Genomic DNA, 20370 nt, shown 5'->3' on the forward strand with positions numbered 1-20370 from the left:
AATCATGATCTGCATCTTGACGGTGCCAAACCAAAGCACTTTCTTTGACTTCGATGGTGGAACCATCCGTGACTTCTGTATACGAATTTATTATACGCTCCACTGTTGCCTTCCACTCGAGATCCACAACCAAACTAGATTGCCATTCAGAAGTTTTCTTCCACCTGCAAACCAAAGACAAGAAGTGCCACTAGAAAAGGTCTCTAAGAAGTTTGTGAAGGAAAATACCTTATGAAGTACCCATGTTCAGCAGCTAGTCCTAGACCTTCACATGGAGCCAGCCACTCGGTTAAGGAACTTCTACCACTTCCACTAACGATACACACAGTGTTCTTAGGATCATCACACAGAGTGATAAGAGCAGTTTCAGCTTCACTACTAAGGTTTTTCTTGGTCGAGGAATGGGGAACAAGGATGCCAACAAAGTCTAGAAATATAGCCCTCCTATTTGTCTAGTTGTACGCAGGAACTATGCTTTCAAACAATTTTTGAAAACATAGGGAGAAGGTAGCAACCTTAAATATGAAACTGAAGCCCATACCCCAGCATTGATAATTATAGTGATCAAGACATTCTCTCTCCATGCTATGGACGAAACTGCGAGCCCAATACGCCACATCAAGAGACTAAACATAGCTATAGTTCTGCTCATGTCTTAATTGCCTTAAAAAATCATCCATGGAGATCGTAGAACGCATAGCCTCAGCTACAAAACTAATACCCCATGGATTTATTCCAATTGTTCCACGCAGAGATGGAGAACAACCAACATATTCATAAATGATTAGCACACTTGTTTCGAGGAGAATATGACATAATTCCCCTAGCTTCATCCATAGTTGTAGAGCCCTGCCTGCAAACGAGATGCATGTTCGGGACTAGATTCATTCCATCTCTTACATCATTTATTATGCAACATTCCGAGGCATCATAGTAGGCACTCTTTTCACATTGATCAACTGGTCGATCAATTAGAATCACTAGTTGATGACCACAAGAACCATAAATCTGATTAATCCTGTTAGCAGTTCCATACGTCTCCCATCTCACTTCCTCAATGTCTTCTCCTGAGCTTCTTTCAGGATTGATAATTTGAACAAGAACCACAATATCCCGCAAGTTTTCATACTTCCTCAATAGCTGTTCAGATGCTAATAACTTCAGACTAATTGCCTTGAATAAGTTCATGTCGTCTACGCCAACAATTACATGGTTCCCCTTGAACTTCCCTTAGAATTCCTTGACTTTCACTGATGTAGAAGGAATATTCAGAACATTTTCAACTTTTTCCAAATGAATTCCTATAGGCAGAATCTTGATATACACCGTGCGAGCACTATAATCCAGCCCAATTTGTCCTCGTTTGGACTCACAGTCCAGTCCTAGCATTATACTACAACATGAGAAGATGTGGCGAGCAAAATCGAAAGTATGAAACCCGATGAGATCATAGTTCAACAAAATCCTCAGAATGTTAGCACTTACATGAAGTGTTCGATAGATCTCTGATGCAAGGACTGGACTATGGAGAAAGAATCCGAGTTTGGCCCTGTAGCGCTTATTTCTCAAGAACACAAGGACCGCCATGAGGTGATAGTCATGAATCCAAATATAATAGATAAATAAGATATTTTTTTTAAGGTGCAGTTCTGCTCCCTAACTAATAGTAGAAATAAAGTAATGGTTATAAGGGTTCTCTAAAACATGACCCAAGTTAATAAATGTCTCTAACCAAAAAATGTCTACATTTTTAATGTGTTTTTTATACGCAATAAATTATAACTAATTGAACATCACTAAAATTATAGACACAATTGGGATAAAAAGTTAGGCACATTTGAAAACTTTACAAATATAAGGACAAATCCGACAGTGGCTTAAAAATCCAAATTTTGACCAATTCTAGCCTAAATCTTCTCAACGGGGGCCTGAATTACGGTCCAAATTTAGGCCACTTAGGCCAACACTATTGAATCCATGACTTTTTGGGGTGGTTTGGATGATTTGGTTCGGAGTATTACTCTAGATCAATTTTTATTTGTTGGTGGTGATTTTAATGGTCATATTGGTGCGAGAGCAGATGGGTATCAAGGTGTTCATGGTGGGTTTGGTTATGGTGTTAGAAATGAAAATGGTTCGACGCTTTTGGAATTTGCAACAGCACATGATTTAGTGATTGTTAACTCTTGTTTCCGCAAGCGTGATAACAATCTAATTACTTTTAGGAGTGGGGGACATGCCACTCAAATTGATTATCTTCTTATTCGCAGTAGAGATTTCAGATTTTGTTCATATTGTAAGGTTTTTCCAGTGGAAGCTTGTGCTTCACAGCACCGTCTTTTAGTCATGGATTTGTCTTTGGATGGCCCACCTATGGAGGGATTGAGAGTTGTTACACCTCGAATTCTGTGGCGTAATTTACATGGATCGAAAGTAGCAAAATTTAAGGACATGTTTGAGGGTTTTTTTAGGTTGGAAGATGATGTGGATCAAATGTGGATACGTATGGCTGATTTAATTCGAGGTGTGGCACGGAGGACGTTGGGAGTGGCTTCAGGGAATGTAAAGGAGCAGAGAGAATCTTGGTGGTGGAATGATGATGTACAAGCCAAAGTGCAATTTAAGAAAGAATGCTTTTTGGAATTCATGTCGTGTCCAGAAGGGCCAGATCGGCATATAAAGCGGGAGTTATTTAAACTTGAAAAAAGAATGGCTAAACAGGCAGTTGCGATGGTTAACAGCTCTTTTTAATGTTATATTTCGGACATCCAGGATGCCGAGTGAGTGGCGATTAAGTGTTGTTGTACCCATCTATAAAAATAAAGGTGATGCTCAAAGTTGTAGTAATTATCATGGTATTAAGCTGCTTAGTCATACGATGAAACTTTGGGAACGAGTTATTGAGTGCAGGATTCGAAGAATTGTTACCATTTCAGTGAATCAATTTGGTTTTATACCTGGGAGGTCCACCATTGAGGCGATTTATCTCATTCGCTGTCTTATGGAGAAATATCGAGAGTGTCGTAAGGATCTTCATATGGTGTTTATAGATCTTGAAAAGACTTATGATAGTGTACCACGGGTCGTTCTTTGGAGATGTTTAGCGGCGCGAGGAGTGCCGGAGGTGTATATTCGGACCATACAGGATATGTATTCAGCAGTGGGGATGTGTGTTAGGACACCCGTTGGGGATACTCAGTATTTTCTAGTTGAGGTGGGTCTTCATCAAGGTTCGGTATTAAGCCCTTTGCTTTTTATAATTGTTTTGGATGTGATTACCCGTGACATTCAAGCTCCGGTGCCTTGGTGTATGCTTTTTGCTGATGATATTGTGTTAATCGCCGAGTCTCGAAGTGAGGTTAATGTGAAATTGGAACAGTGGCATATGTCGTTGGAGGGTTATATATTGCGTCTGAGCCGTTCTAAAACCGAGTATCTCTGGGCCAATTTCAGTGAGGAGATTCATGAGGCGGATGTTGCTGTATGTATTGCGGAGGGTCGTGTACCACAAACTAATACCTTTAAATACTTGGGTTCTATCATTCAGAGTAATGGCGATATTTCTGCGGATGTTACACATCGTATTTCGACAGGATGGCTTCGTTGGTGGGCTGCTACAAGGGTGTTGTGTGATAAGAATGTACCTTTGAAGTTGAATGGTAAATTCTATCGTGTAGCAATCAAACCATCATTATTATATGGTTCCGAGTGCTGGCCATTGAGAAAGGCTCAGGAACGTAGGCTAGAGACAGCGGAAATGCGTATGTTGCGTCGGATCTGTGGTAACACCATGACAGATCATATACCGAATGATACTTTTCGACGTCTTTTAGGTGTTGAGTCTATCTCTAAGAAGATAAGGGAGGGACGTTTACGTTGGTATGGACATGTTCGGCGTAAATGTAACTCAGCACCGGTTAGGAGAGTAGAACACATATCGGTTCGGGGTAAGAGAAAGAGGGGTCGGCCTCGTCGGACATGGGCTGATCAATTAAGTTTGGACATGGGAGCCTTAAATCTCACGGGTGATATGACATTAGATAAGAATGATTGGAGACGGCGTATTAGAGTAGTTGAGACTAGGTCTCGTGGCTCACAGAGATTATGAGGGTTATGGTTTATGTTTAAAGGGAGGGTTCAGCTCAGGCATTACCAGATGCGTTAGCGCCAATCAAAAATGTTTGGGTAAGTCCCATGTGAAGAAGGCCATGGGCTAAGGTATTATATTCTTATTATAGCACACACTATTTTATTTGTTGTGCACTAAGCCGGGGGTCTTCACGGAAACAGCCTCTCTACTTTAAGGGTAGGGGCAAGGCTGCGTACATCTTACCCTCCTCAGACGCTGCTCACTGAGTATGTTTGGTTTGGTTTGGTTTTATTATATGTTTAGTTAATTGATTGATTATATGTTAATATAATTATTAAATAGTAATAAATTACATTTAATATTTTTTACGTACTTATTATAACATGTATATATTAATTGTGAAATATAATAAAATTAAACTCTCTTAAAACTTATCAAATTCAAATTAACAATAGATTAAGTATAAAATAAAGATTACACTCAATAAAACGCAATTCCAAATATAATTTATACGAAAACATTATATAAACTAAAATTTCGAATATATAATATAAACTAAAATTCAAATTTAATCAAGTAAGAAAAGAGTGACATATGCAAGATTTTAATACCATGTACAGATTCAAAAATTAAATAAAGAAGAAGCACGAGAAGGAACACAAGGGAAGTCAAGATTTTAGTGCAATTTATAGCAAATCCTTACCAACTCTTGTCTGTGATAGCATTACTCAAGAGGTTAGCCCCATCTTCAAGCCAACAGAATATCAACTTGCCCAAAACCTTCAATATCAGCTGTCCGAAAAATCACCATCAAAACTCCCCTTAAAAGTATCAGGTGATGTCTTGAACTTACTCCACATTTCCATATACTCTGTGGATCACCACAAGTATGGTATATGTCTTGAATTTTTTCATTCAGAAACTTAATTATTAAGCTCTGAAAAGTTATCATTTAACTTACAAGTAACTTTTCTGACAATTTCAAGCAAGTACTTGATATGATTGTAGCCTGAATCTGCGCAAGCTTCCTTGCCAACACTGGAACACAGATCATAGACTCGTCAACTTTAGAGAACAGTGGATGGAAGCATACTTTCCGCGATTCATCACCAATCCAATTCCCTGTTTTATCTGACTTGCTTCTGCCCAACATTGACATCATCAGCTGTGACTTTGTCACGCAGTCCCTCCGGAGATTTATCTGATTTTGTATGTGCAGCCAGTGTCCTATATCCGCCTGTTTTGTCCACAGACTGCAACATTCGAATAGCACAGAAGTAGTAAAATCAATAGTTGCAGACGAAACATTCAATATAATATTTTCCTATAATTTTATGAACATTATTTATACCATAAACTTGTTCATATATATATTTCCACCTTGTCAGTGAGCCGTAACTCTCGTGATGCTTCTTTCACAATTTTATTTCTCCATAAACATAATATGAAGTAAGGTAGAAAATCTATCAAAACATGATTTAGGTCGAATTAAAACTGGAATCTCTCTTCTTTTTTTCTTTACGAGGAACTACCCCATTACTGGGGGATCTCAAATATCGGGTTATGGACTGTCCGTCAACTACTAAGGGCAAGTGTGCTAGGCATCTCCTGAGTGAGTCGAATCTTGGTATACATGATAGTTATAATAATTGTGTAAGAATATTATATAAGAAAGTACCTCGCATCAAATAATCAACACCAAAATACCAAACAAGTGAGGCATGTGAAAACTATGTTGTACTTAAAACAGGTAAGCTGGTAATTGAACGTGCACGTTTTACCTTTATGTCTTCCAAAACCCATCAAATAATCAACACGAAAATACCAAACAAGTGAGGCACGTGAAAACTATGTTGTACTTAAAACAGGTAAGCTGGTAATTGAACGTGCACGTTTTACCTTTATGTCTTCCAAAACCCGCCTCCTACGAACTGAACAAACAGTGCTTTTATCTCACGGAAAGCTAGAACCTAAAACTCTATGATGAATACAATTTCTGTGTGTCAAACAATGAAGCAATGGACTCAATTTATAGGGGTAAAAAAATGTAACCCCCAAGCTAATTGAAATTGTAACCCAATAAATTAATTCTCTAACCGTACCCCAATTTAAATAATTTGTAATCTACACAGTAATGAACAAATTAATCTTGACTCATTATTATAGGAGTCACACAAAATTAATTAACAGAAGTTCGAAAATAAAGGCAGTCGAATATAAATGGTCAAAAATAAAGATGGAAGAATATAAATGGTCGAAAATAAGAACTATGACTAAAAGAGGCTGAAAATAACTTTAATGAAAAATAACTGGTCCAAAACATATATAAGTTCCACCGGGGACCGGATATGACTGGTCGAAAATATCTCATGGAGAAAGTTTTTCCCCCCACTATATTGGTTGAAAATATAGCGCCCGAAATTAACTCCTGGGTGGAAATTTTCCAACCATTGTTCTAAAAAAAAATTCAAAATGATTTATGTGATATTATTGGAGGCGATTCGATTTCATTCGAATATCTAAATTCAACTACAAAAAGGGAATGATATATTAATTTCGACCATATGATTCATGCTATTGTTCAATTAAATTCGATCAAAAATAAAGATAGACCAATTAAATTCGACCAAGTATGTTCGACTCTAATTGGTCGAAATTAATATGTATGTTCAATCAATTTTGCATTTTTTCTAATTCTGGGTGGGAAATTACTTTTTTTGCCTGAAATAATTTTTTGGGTTGAAAAATTCAAAATGCTAATCGTGATCGTTCATGGTCGAAATTACCTGGTCTAATATTTTGATCAGAATTAATTAAGTTCGATCATTTATTTATTTTTAACATGTTTAATTTCGAATAGTTGCAGAAAGGTCGAAAGTAAAAATATTTGACCGTTATTGTCGAAAAAAAAGACTCTTATATCAATGTTGGATAATGAATTGCTTAATAAAATAGAAAGATGGATTCAAATGACATTCTAATGAAATGAAATTATAAATTAGAGATGGTTGGACGAGAGGTGGACTATAAATGTTGTATTAAATCTAGGTTCTTAGCAAGTTGTAAACAACAAAACTTTCTTATAGAAATTATAGTCATAATTTAGTTATTTTTATTATTTGAATAAAAGTTTGGGTGATTAAATTTTGAGATGCAAGATTTTGTGAATAGAGCATAATTATTTTGAGAAAATTTTAATTAACTATCGGAGATATGAGATTCGATGATTGTGAGTGCAGTAATTTAAATTTTAATGAGTGCAAATTCAGTCGGATAACCAGAAAAATAATTATATATGATTTCACGAATTTCATATTTGGAATAGATTTTGATTGAGTGCAGCTTGTTTTTTATAAATTGAGGATTTCCCTTAGTAATATTATTAGATAAAAAATTATTTTATTTTCCAATTTTGGCTCTTATAAAGTTTGCACTCACTTTTTTTTATATCTTCGGATATTATATTTTACTATAATATTTTTTTCCACGTGTATTTGATGTTTATTAATATTAACATATCATTCATTATCTTACTATTTTTTCCTACTTTGTTTTTAAAAATTAAATTTTATTTGTGCCGACTAGTATTATTTTTGTTGGGTATACTTAATTTTAAGCCTTTTATAAATTTTTTAATAATCTATAAATTCAACTTTTGGAGTTAATTAAAATTAATTAGATTTTAAAAATAAGTTTTCTTTCAAATAAAATTTTAAAATATTATTATTTAATTGATTTCAATTATAAGACATAAGAAATTGAACGCACTCGGTCACTTCGATCTTAAACTCTCTTGTGTTCGTCGTTACATTTTTGGTGTCATGTGACCCAATAATTGTACTCCCCAAAACAGAGAAAGAAGAAGTTGTGCCATGAACAATGTCTTCATAGCAAAAGGGGATTGTGGTTGCTTAAAGAAGGAGGTTTAGGATGGACTATAATTGTTATAAGTTAGCAAAATTGAGTGGCACAGTGCATTAAATGGTTATCCTAAAATAATCTTGTCCATGGGGTTTTTGATATATTAAAAAAATAATTAAAAAAGCCTCCATTTAGCGCCTTATTCAGTCCTTTCTTGAAAAAGATATGGAGGACATTGTTGTACATTTTGACCGTTATACTTCTTTGAAGAAATCTAAGAGATTTATACGAGCAATATTATGTTATATATATATATATATATATATATATATATATATATATATATATATATATATATATATATATATATATATATATATATATATATATATATATATATATATATATATATATATATATATATATATATATATATATATATATATATAGGGATAGGATCAAATAAAAATTTTATTAAGTTACAAACTTACAAACTTTTTTTTGAATTTTTTTAATTCTCCCAACCTGTTAATCCTTAGTTATAGAAAGTATCTATGTTGAAAATTATTGAAAAAACATCGTAATTTTAAAAATAACGCATAGATAAATCGTTCATTCAACACATTTGTAACTGAGGTTCAAGGGTGTACAACATTTATTATCATTGTGCTGAATATATTTAAAGAGATGCTTAAACTAGGTAGGGTCTAGAAAGATATATATTGATTATATAATACGTTTAACTTAGTTCTTACATTAAAAAATTAGTTTATGTACTTCTACAACACAATTTTAATCGATGTTTACCAAAATATCTTCAAAAATTTTGAACTCAAGTTATATATGTGTTGAACAAAAAAAGTTTGTAAGTTTTTAAGTTTGTACCAGAACTCTCCCATATATATATATATATAGAGAGAGTTAAGTTTTATTGAGTACATAAAATCATTGGAGTATTGAAGTACAAATCATAAATTTTTTAGTTTAATATCTCTGATTATCCAAATTTATATATAATTTATCATTTATAATTAATATTAAACATAATTATCAATGAATCATTAATATCTTTCAAGTTTAACAAGCATTAAAATTATTGTTCTGCTTATAAGTTATATTGCAGAACATAGTGTCCTACGATTATAAAAGTAATCGTTCCATCTTTTGGTTACAATGTTTATGCTGCCGAACATAATCGGCGGGTTGTTGATTTAAATGACGAGATTATACTGTATCAATCTTGTACTCCAATACTCCAATATTTTTTGTACTCCATAGAACTTGACTATATATATATTTCTGGTACAAACTTACAAACTTACAAATTTTCTGCGTTCAACAGATATATAATTTGAGTTCAACATTTTTTTAACATATTTTGTTGAATATCGGTTAAAATTGTGTTGGAAAAGTACATAAACTAATTTTTGAATGTAAAAACTAAGTTAAACGTATTATATAACTAATATTTATGTTTCTAAACCCCACCCAAACCCCGAGGTATAGTTTAAGTATCTTTATAGATATATTCAACATAATGATAATTAGTGTTCAACATCCGATGTTGAACCCCACTTACAAATGTGTTGAATGCGCGATTTATTTATGCGCTATTTTTAAAAATTGTGATGTTTTTTAAAGAATTTTCAACATGAATACTTTCTATAACTAAGGATTAACACGATGGGAGAATAAAAAAAAGTTTGTAAGTTTGTAACTTAAAAAAGTTTTTATTTGATCATATATATATATATATATATATATATATATATATATAGGGTATAGTTCAGCGAGTAACTAGTAACTTAGTAACTTTTAATCTACACCGTAGAATATATGCATGTATGTTGGAAGCCTGTAACTGCAAACCTAATTCTCACGCACGTTGCATGTATAAACGTTAAGTAAGCACATGTATAAACGTTAAACGTTAAGTACTTAGTCACGTAGTTTTTTTTTTTATCATGGTTATATATTTCATATTCTTAATTTTTTTTATTTTTTATATTATATTTTTTGTGATGCATATTTTTGGTTTCTGAGTGTGTATTATACTACCTATATTAAAAATACATAAAGAATTGTATTGAAAAAAAAATACCTAACATGCTAAAAAAATTATACATAAATAAAAACAGAAAATGGGAGAAAAAAAATTGTATTAGAAATACAGGACATTGTATTTGTTATTTTTTTTTTTACGTTTTTCTTATTTTTTAATATTTTAAACAAAAGTGGTGCTCGTTTATTTTAAATTTGTATATCTGAAAAACTTATGTTCTGTATTTTAAATAATTTTAAAGACACTATTTTAAAAATTATGTTTATAAAATATATAAAAATATGTTATCTATTTAATAAAATTACAACATATTTATATAACAAAACATAAAACATAATAAATTACAAATTATGAATAAACATTTGAGAAAAATACAGTATAAGAAAGTACAGGACACTATATTAGTTGTATTGTGCATATTTTTTATTCTTTAATTTTTATTTTGAATATATTTATTTCATACTTGTGTACAGAACTTGTAGTACCTGTTTACAGAACTTTAGGTTTGAAGACAAAATACAGGATAAAAAAATACAGGACATTGTATTGGTTTTTCTTATAAAATATCAAATATATAACAAAATACAGGACAAAAAAATACAGGACATTGTTTTGATTTTTTTTATAAAATACCAAATATACAACAAAATACAGGACATTGTATTGATTTTTTTTGTTCTTAATTTTTATACAAAAATGGTACACATTTATTCTTATTTCTTATATTTAATATGTAAATTTTAAAATTAAAAAAATTATGTTCTTTGTTTTTTAGCCTTAACTACTTTATTTAAAAAATTATATTCACAATATAAATATAAATATTTTTTTATTTAAAATACTAACAAATTAATTTATATAACCAAATAAAAAATGTGAAATATTATAAATCAGAAAATAAACATGTCATGGAAATGTAAAAGTATAAAATAATACAGGACAATGTATTTGTGGTATTCGGTATTTTTTTATTCAATTCTTCTTTTTTTATTTTTATAAATACGTGTCTACAGAACTTGTGATAAGTGTTTACAGAACTTATTAGTTTTGAAGACAAGCACGTGTGTTCCCGTTTTAAGTGTTTTAACGCCGTGTCTTTTTTGGCTCATGCATCCGTCTTTGGCGCCGTGTCTTTTTTAACTCTTAGAAGAGTTACTAGGTTACTTTTTAATTGGATCCTCAAGGAGAAGCCCCCTATATATATATATATATATATATATATATAAATACAATTTTGGCCGTACCCAATTACCCATCTTTTAAAATTATAAAATTTCATTCATACACATTATTCTATACCTTCATCACCTATATTTATATATCTTATTATTTTTTTATATATTCTTCACTAAGTTTTGAGTTTCATCCAACATTATTTATGAAAATTTATTACGATTTATTTTTATTTGATTAAAATTTATAAAAATATAACAATATGATTATAAACTTTTGATATAAATACTATATTTTATAATTTTTAATTCAAAGAAAAAATCAATTTTGTAAAAAAATCAATTCTAACTATGCATGAAATCCATTTACCTCTTTAACAAGTTTTCATTTGAATAATCTTTAAACTATGATGTCATAAATTTTAATTACTAAAAACGATGAAGATAATTTAGTTGTAAGGTCATAACACGTAATTAGTACGTGTTTTTAAATAAATAACCTTGAACGGCCCAATCTAATCATTATGTTTGTCTGTGAATTTCAGAGACGTGCACATGAATAATGCACTCTAGATATTAGTTGTGGCCCAATAGAATCTACCTTGGGCCGAGAACATAACAACCCCCTCATTAGGGTATGTATTTCATATTAGAAGGGCGGCCAAACCAGGCATATTGCGCTCTAGATATTAAACACTTGGGCGGAGAATACAACACCCTTCATTAGGGTTTGTACTTCATATTAGAAGGCGGCGAAACCAATAATAATAAGAAGGATTTGTGCAGAGCCTCCTTTCAAAATAAATTTGAAGCAATTGCTCACTCTTTCGATAAAAGGAAGGTAAGATTATTTTATCTATCTTCTGATGTATATCATCTTATTATTAAGCATATTTGGATTTGACTGGTTTTACTTTTCTATAAATATGATTATTGTTTCATATTAGAGGGTGAATTTCTCCGAAAGATGGTTGTTATATAAGTCTTTTATTGATGTTTTTTCATTAACTCTTAACTAGTTGATTTGTTTTTGTACATAATTTTAGTGAGTTGGAATTATACTAATTATGAGAGAAAGTGATAGGGTTCATGATTGTTATGCTTATATACAGGATTTTCACGAGGACTTGTGTGTGGAATTAAACTTTCTGGCCTGAATATTGTGGTTAACCACATGGTATATACACTTACTATGCCTATTCTAATATTTACTTGATTTTTGATGTACTATGTTATTGGAATTGTGTTAGCATGTATCATATATATATATCAGTGATTATTTTTAGTTTATTTGTTTTATCTATTATGTTATTCTCGACATTTTTTTAGTTCCTTGTCAAATTTCAATTATAGTGAGGTTCATGCATTGTAATCATGTTTCCATCTTAATTATTTAAATCTTGAATTTATATTTTGCTATAGTCTCATTCATGTAGTTGCTTTAAAACATCCTTTATTCATGTATGTTAACGCCCATATTTATTATTAATTTATGTCATAAATCATTGTAACCTCAAGCCTCCTATCATATACCATCTACTTCTATTCTTAAACTATAAATGCAGGAAAGTAATGAAAAAACTGCTCTAAGAAGGATGTGGATCACCCTTTATCCATCCCCAAACAAATATAGAATAATGTCTTTATTGAATTTCTTGTTGGCTTACAAAATGTAAAGCGGTTCATGGAAGAATTAGGGAGTTAGAATAGAAAAAAAAATGAATCCAAATATCAATGTTTGAATGTGTTATTCTTATAAGAAAAAAGTACATTACTGTATCACATCAAGTAAAAACATACTGTTCATATTAATTAACACAAATATGTTGTTTTCTCATTTTAATTTTTATTTTGCATGAGAATTTTCTTGATAGCTCATTCACAATTGCTTCCACCTTTGCCGTAAAAAGTAGCTTTATCTTTTTACAGAAATCCCTCGCGAGAAGAACTTTTGTCAAGGAATAGTGTTTGTTATTTCAAATCAATAATCACATCCTTATTTTTTCTAGTGCCTGTATCATTTACATTCTTCAATGTCTAAACATCACAACATGAGTTAACACTTACTTAACTCATTATATCATATAGTTCAACTAATTAAATGTTTAGATTTTAAACATGTCCCAAACCTTAATGAAGTTCCCACTTTTAAATTAATACAATCTTAATTAACACGAGGCCAACAAGTTCCCACAATAATTTCCGTATAAATGAGTGCTTGTTAGAAGGAGACTTATTGGTAGCATTTATAAAAGGTTCTAATTGTCAGAGATCTTGAAATAATCTATATTGGGATTAATCTGTTTTCTTTTCTAATCATTTTATCAGGATAGTATATTAAAGATACAATCCTACAATAATAACAATATCATCATTAACAATAAGTAAGTAAAGGTAATTATATTCACAAGCATAACATACACACACATACACACATAAATAAAATAAAATAAATTTATAGATTACCTTCATTCTCGAGCACACACAATTTTCTATCTTCAGCGTTAAATCAAATTGGAATGATTTGAGAAACATGAATTATGAATTGAGTTATGTGAGGGGTCATGATAATTTTGTACATATAAAAATTATAGTGGCATGAAACTTTATAGCCATGTTAATAATAAATTTTGCACATGGTGGTGAAATTCAAATTTAAATTATTTGTTATCTAGATATCTTTTGTAGAATGATAAAAATATATGAATTTATATGAATAATTTAGATGATACTTTAGAAAAATTATTATGAACATGGATGTCGAGATTAAGATGATATATCGTAGGTCTATGAGTAGCTTGATTCTAATTGATGATTGTTTTTATACAAGAATTATCAAAACTAGTCATATACATAAGATATCATTAAAATATTAATATCTTTTTTTCATAATAATTTTGTAAAAATATCATCTAAATTCTTCAGATAAATACATACATTTTATCATTTTATTGAAGATATTAAAATAACAGATAATTTAAATTTTGAATTGCATGACCTTTTTGCAAAACTTAAACTAACATGGGCATGAAGTATCACTAGACTACAAGATCTATATTTTTATGTGTATATAATTACCATGACCCCACACATAAGCCAATTCATAATTCATCTTTCTCAAATTATTCCCGTTGATTCACCATCCAAGATAGATTATTGTTTGTGCTCCAGAATGAGAGTAATCTAAAAATTTATTTTATTTTGTTTATGTGTATGTGTGTATGTGTTTTTCATTCTTATGAATATTTTCTTTCCTTACTTATTGTTATTGATGATATTATTATTATTGCAGGATTGTCTAGAAATTATTCCCTATGTTCAAGGATTTGAATGTTTAATGTATTATCCCAATAAAATGATTAGAATAGATAAGTTATACTTGACTAATGGAGCCCCATGATGATTTTTTCAAGATCTCTAACAATTAAAACCTTTTATGAATGCTACCAAGAATTCTTCTTCTAACAATGCACTCATTTTATGGTAACTATGATAGGAACTTCCTGACCTTATTATTTGATGCATCTTTCACTTAACCATACTACCAATACCTGCGAGCATGTAGGAGGGTTGGTGCCTAGTACTTACAACCAAAATTGAAATGAGAGAAATTTATAACAATTTATTGTATATTATTGCTTGATTCACACAATGACTCTAGAATTGGAGACCTAATAGAACCAAAATTACTCGATGGGGATCCTGGAGAAACTTGTGCTAACATCTGTTCTGTTGATTCGTACTACTGTTGGTGATGAACACGACAATTATGTGAAGTTTCAAATGATTAGTAATAATTATGATGCTGGGAATGGCCTGGCTACAACATCACCTGTGCAACACGTTCGACACACTCAGAGTGTTATGGCACATAGTAGGTTGTTGATGAAGCACCATCCTAGAAAATTATTATTGAACAACTAGAGCCAATATGTACAAGATGAGGCTAGGGAAGGCGGCATAACAAGCCTTTGGAGCAGGTGGGTGGAAGTTATATACCTTCACACTTTGTCTCTCTACTATGACTGGGATGTTGTTGCCCAATGATTAATATGATCCACCACATATGGCACTTAAAAGTGTAAAACAAGTGAGGGGATGACCATGAAAGAATCCGGGCATGAATTTTTCCACTCCCTAAGGAATGAGGTTTTGCTCTATAAGTGGCATTTAATTAGAGTGCAAAATGATGCAGGCTAGGCCACAGAAGAATCTTGACACCGATGTCCTACACCATATGGAATAATTGAAACTCCATAAATGATACTCCAAAGGGCAAAAGAAGCAGAAATATGTCATAGAAGAAGGTGTAAATAACGTAGGTAGGATTATTTTATCTATCTTGTGATGTATATCATCTTATTATTAAGCATTGTATGGATTTGACTTGGTTTTACTTTTCAATAAATATGGTTATTGTTTCATATTAGAGGGAGCTCCGAAAGATGGTTTTTATATAAGTCTTTTATTGATGTTTTTTCATTAACTCTTCTTTTTTAACTAGTTAATTTGTTTTTATACATGATTTTAGTGAGTTGGAATTATACTAATTATGAGAGAAAATGATAGGGTTCATGATTATATGATATTACATTATGTAATATTTTTAATGAATAGATATGTTCTTCTCCTTCCAACCCACTTAACACATACTCCCTCCTGCTCATTCTAATAGTCCAATTTACACAACTCACACATATTAAGAAATATTAAATGTGACATGTTTTTATCATTGTCATGCATTGGTTATACAACAATACTAGTACGTTTTCATTTAAAGTCAACATAATTTGCATGGTAAATGATGAAAATTGTGTGGGCTAATAAATATTAACACTGAAACTTGTATAATATATGTATTGGACAAAGTAGATGGACAAATAATATTAGATATTTTTTTAGCAAATAATATGTCTTATTGATTGTTATGCTTATATAGAGGATTTTCACGAGGACTTGTTTGTGGAATTAAACTTTCGAGCCTGAATAATGTGGCTAACCACATGGTATATACACTTACTATGCCTATTCTAATATTTACTTGATTTTTGATGTACTATGTTATTGGAATTGTGTTAGCATGTATCATATATATATATCAGTGATTATTTTTAGTTTATTTGTTTTATCTATTATGTTATTCTCGACATTTTTTTAGTTCCTTGTCAAATTTCAATTATAGTGAGGTTCATGCATTGTAATCATGTTTCCATCTTAATTATTTAAATCTTGAATTTATATTTTGCTATAGTCTCATTCATGTAGTTGCTTTAAAACATCCTTTATTCATGTATGTTAACGCCCATATTTATTATTAATTTATGTCATAAATCATTGTAACCTCAAGCCTCCTATCATATACCATCTACTTCTATTCTTAAACTATAAATGCAGGAAAGTAATGAAAAAACTGCTCTAAGAAGGATGTGGATCACCCTTTATCCATCCCCAAACAAATATAGAATAATGTCTTTATTGAATTTCTTGTTGGCTTACAAAATGTAAAGCGGTTCATGGAAGAATTAGGGAGTTAGAATAGAAAAAAAAATGAATCCAAATATCAATGTTTGAATGTGTTATTCTTATAAGAAAAAAGTACATTACTGTATCACATCAAGTAAAAACATATTGTTCATATTAATTAACACAAATATGTTGTTTTCTCATTTTAATTTTTATTTTGCATGAGAATTTTCTTGATAGCTCATTCACAATTGCTTCCACCTTTGCCGTAAAAAGTAGCTTTATCTTTTTACAGAAATCCCTCGCGAGAAGAACTTTTGTCAAGGAATAGTGTTTGTTATTTCAAATCAATAATCACATCCTTATTTTTTCTAGTGCCTGTATCATTTACATTCTTCAATGTCTAAACATCACAACATGAGTTAACACTTACTTAACTCATTATATCATATAGTTCAACTAATTAAATGTTTAGATTTTAAACATGTCCCAAACCTTAATGAAGTTCCCACTTTTAAATTAATACAATCTTAATTAACACGAGGCCAACAAGTTCCCACAATAATTTCCGTATAAATGAGTGCTTGTTAGAAGGAGACTTATTGGTAGCATTTATAAAAGGTTCTAATTGTCAGAGATCTTGAAATAATCTATATTGGGATTAATCTGTTTTCTTTTCTAATCATTTTATCAGGATAGTATATTAAAGATACAATCCTACAATAATAACAATATCATCATTAACAATAAGTAAGTAAAGGTAATTATATTCACAAGCATAACATACACACACATACACACATAAATAAAATAAAATAAATTTATAGATTACCTTCATTCTCGAGCACACACAATTTTCTATCTTCAGCGTTAAATCAAATTGGAATGATTTGAGAAACATGAATTATGAATTGAGTTATGTGAGGGGTCATGATAATTTTGTACATATAAAAATTATAGTGGCATGAAACTTTATAGCCATGTTAATAATAAATTTTGCACATGGTGGTGAAATTCAAATTTAAATTATTTGTTATCTAGATATCTTTTGTAGAATGATAAAAATATATGAATTTATATGAATAATTTAGATGATACTTTAGAAAAATTATTATGAACATGGATGTCGAGATTAAGATGATATATCGTAGGTCTATGAGTAGCTTGATTCTAATTGATGATTGTTTTTATACAAGAATTATCAAAACTAGTAATATACATAAGATATCATTAAAATATTAATATCTTTTTTTCATAATAATTTTGTAAAAATATCATCTAAATTCTTCAGATAAATACATACATTTTATCATTTTATTGAAGATATTAAAATAACAGATAATTTAAATTTTGAATTGCATGACCTTTTTGCAAAACTTAAACTAACATGGGCATGAAGTATCACTAGACTACAAGATCTATATTTTTATGTGTATATAATTACCATGACCCCACACATAAGCCAATTCATAATTCATCTTTCTCAAATTATTCCCGTTGATTCACCATCCAAGATAGATTATTGTTTGTGCTCCAGAATGAGAGTAATCTAAAAATTTATTTTATTTTGTTTATGTGTATGTGTGTATGTGTTTTTCATTCTTATGAATATTTTCTTTCCTTACTTATTGTTATTGATGATATTATTATTATTGCAGGATTGTCTAGAAATTATTCCCTATGTTCAAGGATTTGAATGTTTAATGTATTATCCCAATAAAATGATTAGAATAGATAAGTTATACTTGACTAATGGAGCCCCATGATGATTTTTTCAAGATCTCTAACAATTAAAACCTTTTATGAATGCTACCAAGAATTCTTCTTCTAACAATGCACTCATTTTATGGTAACTATGATAGGAACTTCCTGACCTTATTATTTGATGCATCTTTCACTTAACCATACTACCAATACCTGCGAGCATGTAGGAGGGTTGGTGCCTAGTACTTACAACCAAAATTGAAATGAGAGAAATTTATAACAATTTATTGTATATTATTGCTTGATTCACACAATGACTCTAGAATTGGAGACCTAATAGAACCAAAATTACTCGATGGGGATCCTGGAGAAACTTGTGCTAACATCTGTTCTGTTGATTCGTACTACTGTTGGTGATGAACACGACAATTATGTGAAGTTTCAAATGATTAGTAATAATTATGATGCTGGGAATGGCCTGGCTACAACATCACCTGTGCAACACGTTCGACACACTCAGAGTGTTATGGCACATAGTAGGTTGTTGATGAAGCACCATCCTAGAAAATTATTATTGAACAACTAGAGCCAATATGTACAAGATGAGGCTAGGGAAGGCGGCATAACAAGCCTTTGGAGCAGGTGGGTGGAAGTTATATACCTTCACACTTTGTCTCTCTACTATGACTGGGATGTTGTTGCCCAATGATTAATATGATCCACCACATATGGCACTTAAAAGTGTAAAACAAGTGAGGGGATGACCATGAAAGAATCCGGGCATGAATTTTTCCACTCCCTAAGGAATGAGGTTTTGCTCTATAAGTGGCATTTAATTAGAGTGCAAAATGATGCAGGCTAGGCCACAGAAGAATCTTGACACCGATGTCCTACACCATATGGAATAATTGAAACTCCATAAATGATACTCCAAAGGGCAAAAGAAGCAGAAATATGTCATAGAAGAAGGTGTAAATAACGTAGGTAGGATTATTTTATCTATCTTGTGATGTATATCATCTTATTATTAAGCATTGTATGGATTTGACTTGGTTTTACTTTTCAATAAATATGGTTATTGTTTCATATTAGAGGGAGCTCCGAAAGATGGTTTTTATATAAGTCTTTTATTGATGTTTTTTCATTAACTCTTCTTTTTTAACTAGTTAATTTGTTTTTATACATGATTTTAGTGAGTTGGAATTATACTAATTATGAGAGAAAATGATAGGGTTCATGATTATATGATATTACATTATGTAATATTTTTAATGAATAGATATGTTCTTCTCCTTCCAACCCACTTAACACATACTCCCTCCTGCTCATTTTAATAGTCCAATTTACACAACTCACACATATTAAGAAATATTAAATGTGACATGTTTTTATCATTGTCATGCATTGGTTATACAACAATACTAGTACGTTTTCATTTAAAGTCAACATAATTTGCATGGTAAATGATGAAAATTGTGTGGGCTAATAAATATTAACACTGAAACTTGTATAATATATGTATTGGACAAAGAAGATGGACAAATAATATTAGATATTTTTTTAGCAAATAATATGTCTTATTGATTGTTATGCTTATATAGAGGATTTTCACGAGGACTTGTTTGTGGAATTAAACTTTCGAGCCTGAATAATGTGGCTAACCACATGGTATATACACTTACTATGCCTATTCTAATATTTACTTGATTTTTGATGTACTATGTTATTGGAATTGTGTTAGCATGTATCATATATATATATCAGTGATTATTTTTAGTTTATTTGTTTTATCTATTATGTTATTCTCGACATTTTTTTAGTTCCTTGTCAAATTTCAATTATAGTGAGGTTCATGCATTGTAATCATGTTTCCATCTTAATTATTTAAATCTTGAATTTATATTTTGCTATAGTCTCATTCATGTAGTTGCTTTAAAACATCCTTTATTCATGTATGTTAACGCCCATATTTATTATTAATTTATGTCATAAATCATTGTAACCTCAAGCCTCCTATC

At 30.7% G+C, this 20370-nt stretch overlaps 1 pseudogene; it reads right to left on the reverse strand.

Moving 5' to 3' along the window:
- Window positions 1-5217: 5217 nt before the first annotated feature.
- The window catches only part of LOC108203888 (probable alpha,alpha-trehalose-phosphate synthase [UDP-forming] 9), a 79891-nt pseudogene continuing 64738 nt past the window's right edge, over window positions 5218-20370 (reverse strand).

Source organism: Daucus carota, chromosome 9 (assembly GCF_001625215.2).
Source record: "Daucus carota subsp. sativus chromosome 9, DH1 v3.0, whole genome shotgun sequence".
Taxonomy (NCBI): Eukaryota; Viridiplantae; Streptophyta; class Magnoliopsida; order Apiales; family Apiaceae; genus Daucus; species Daucus carota.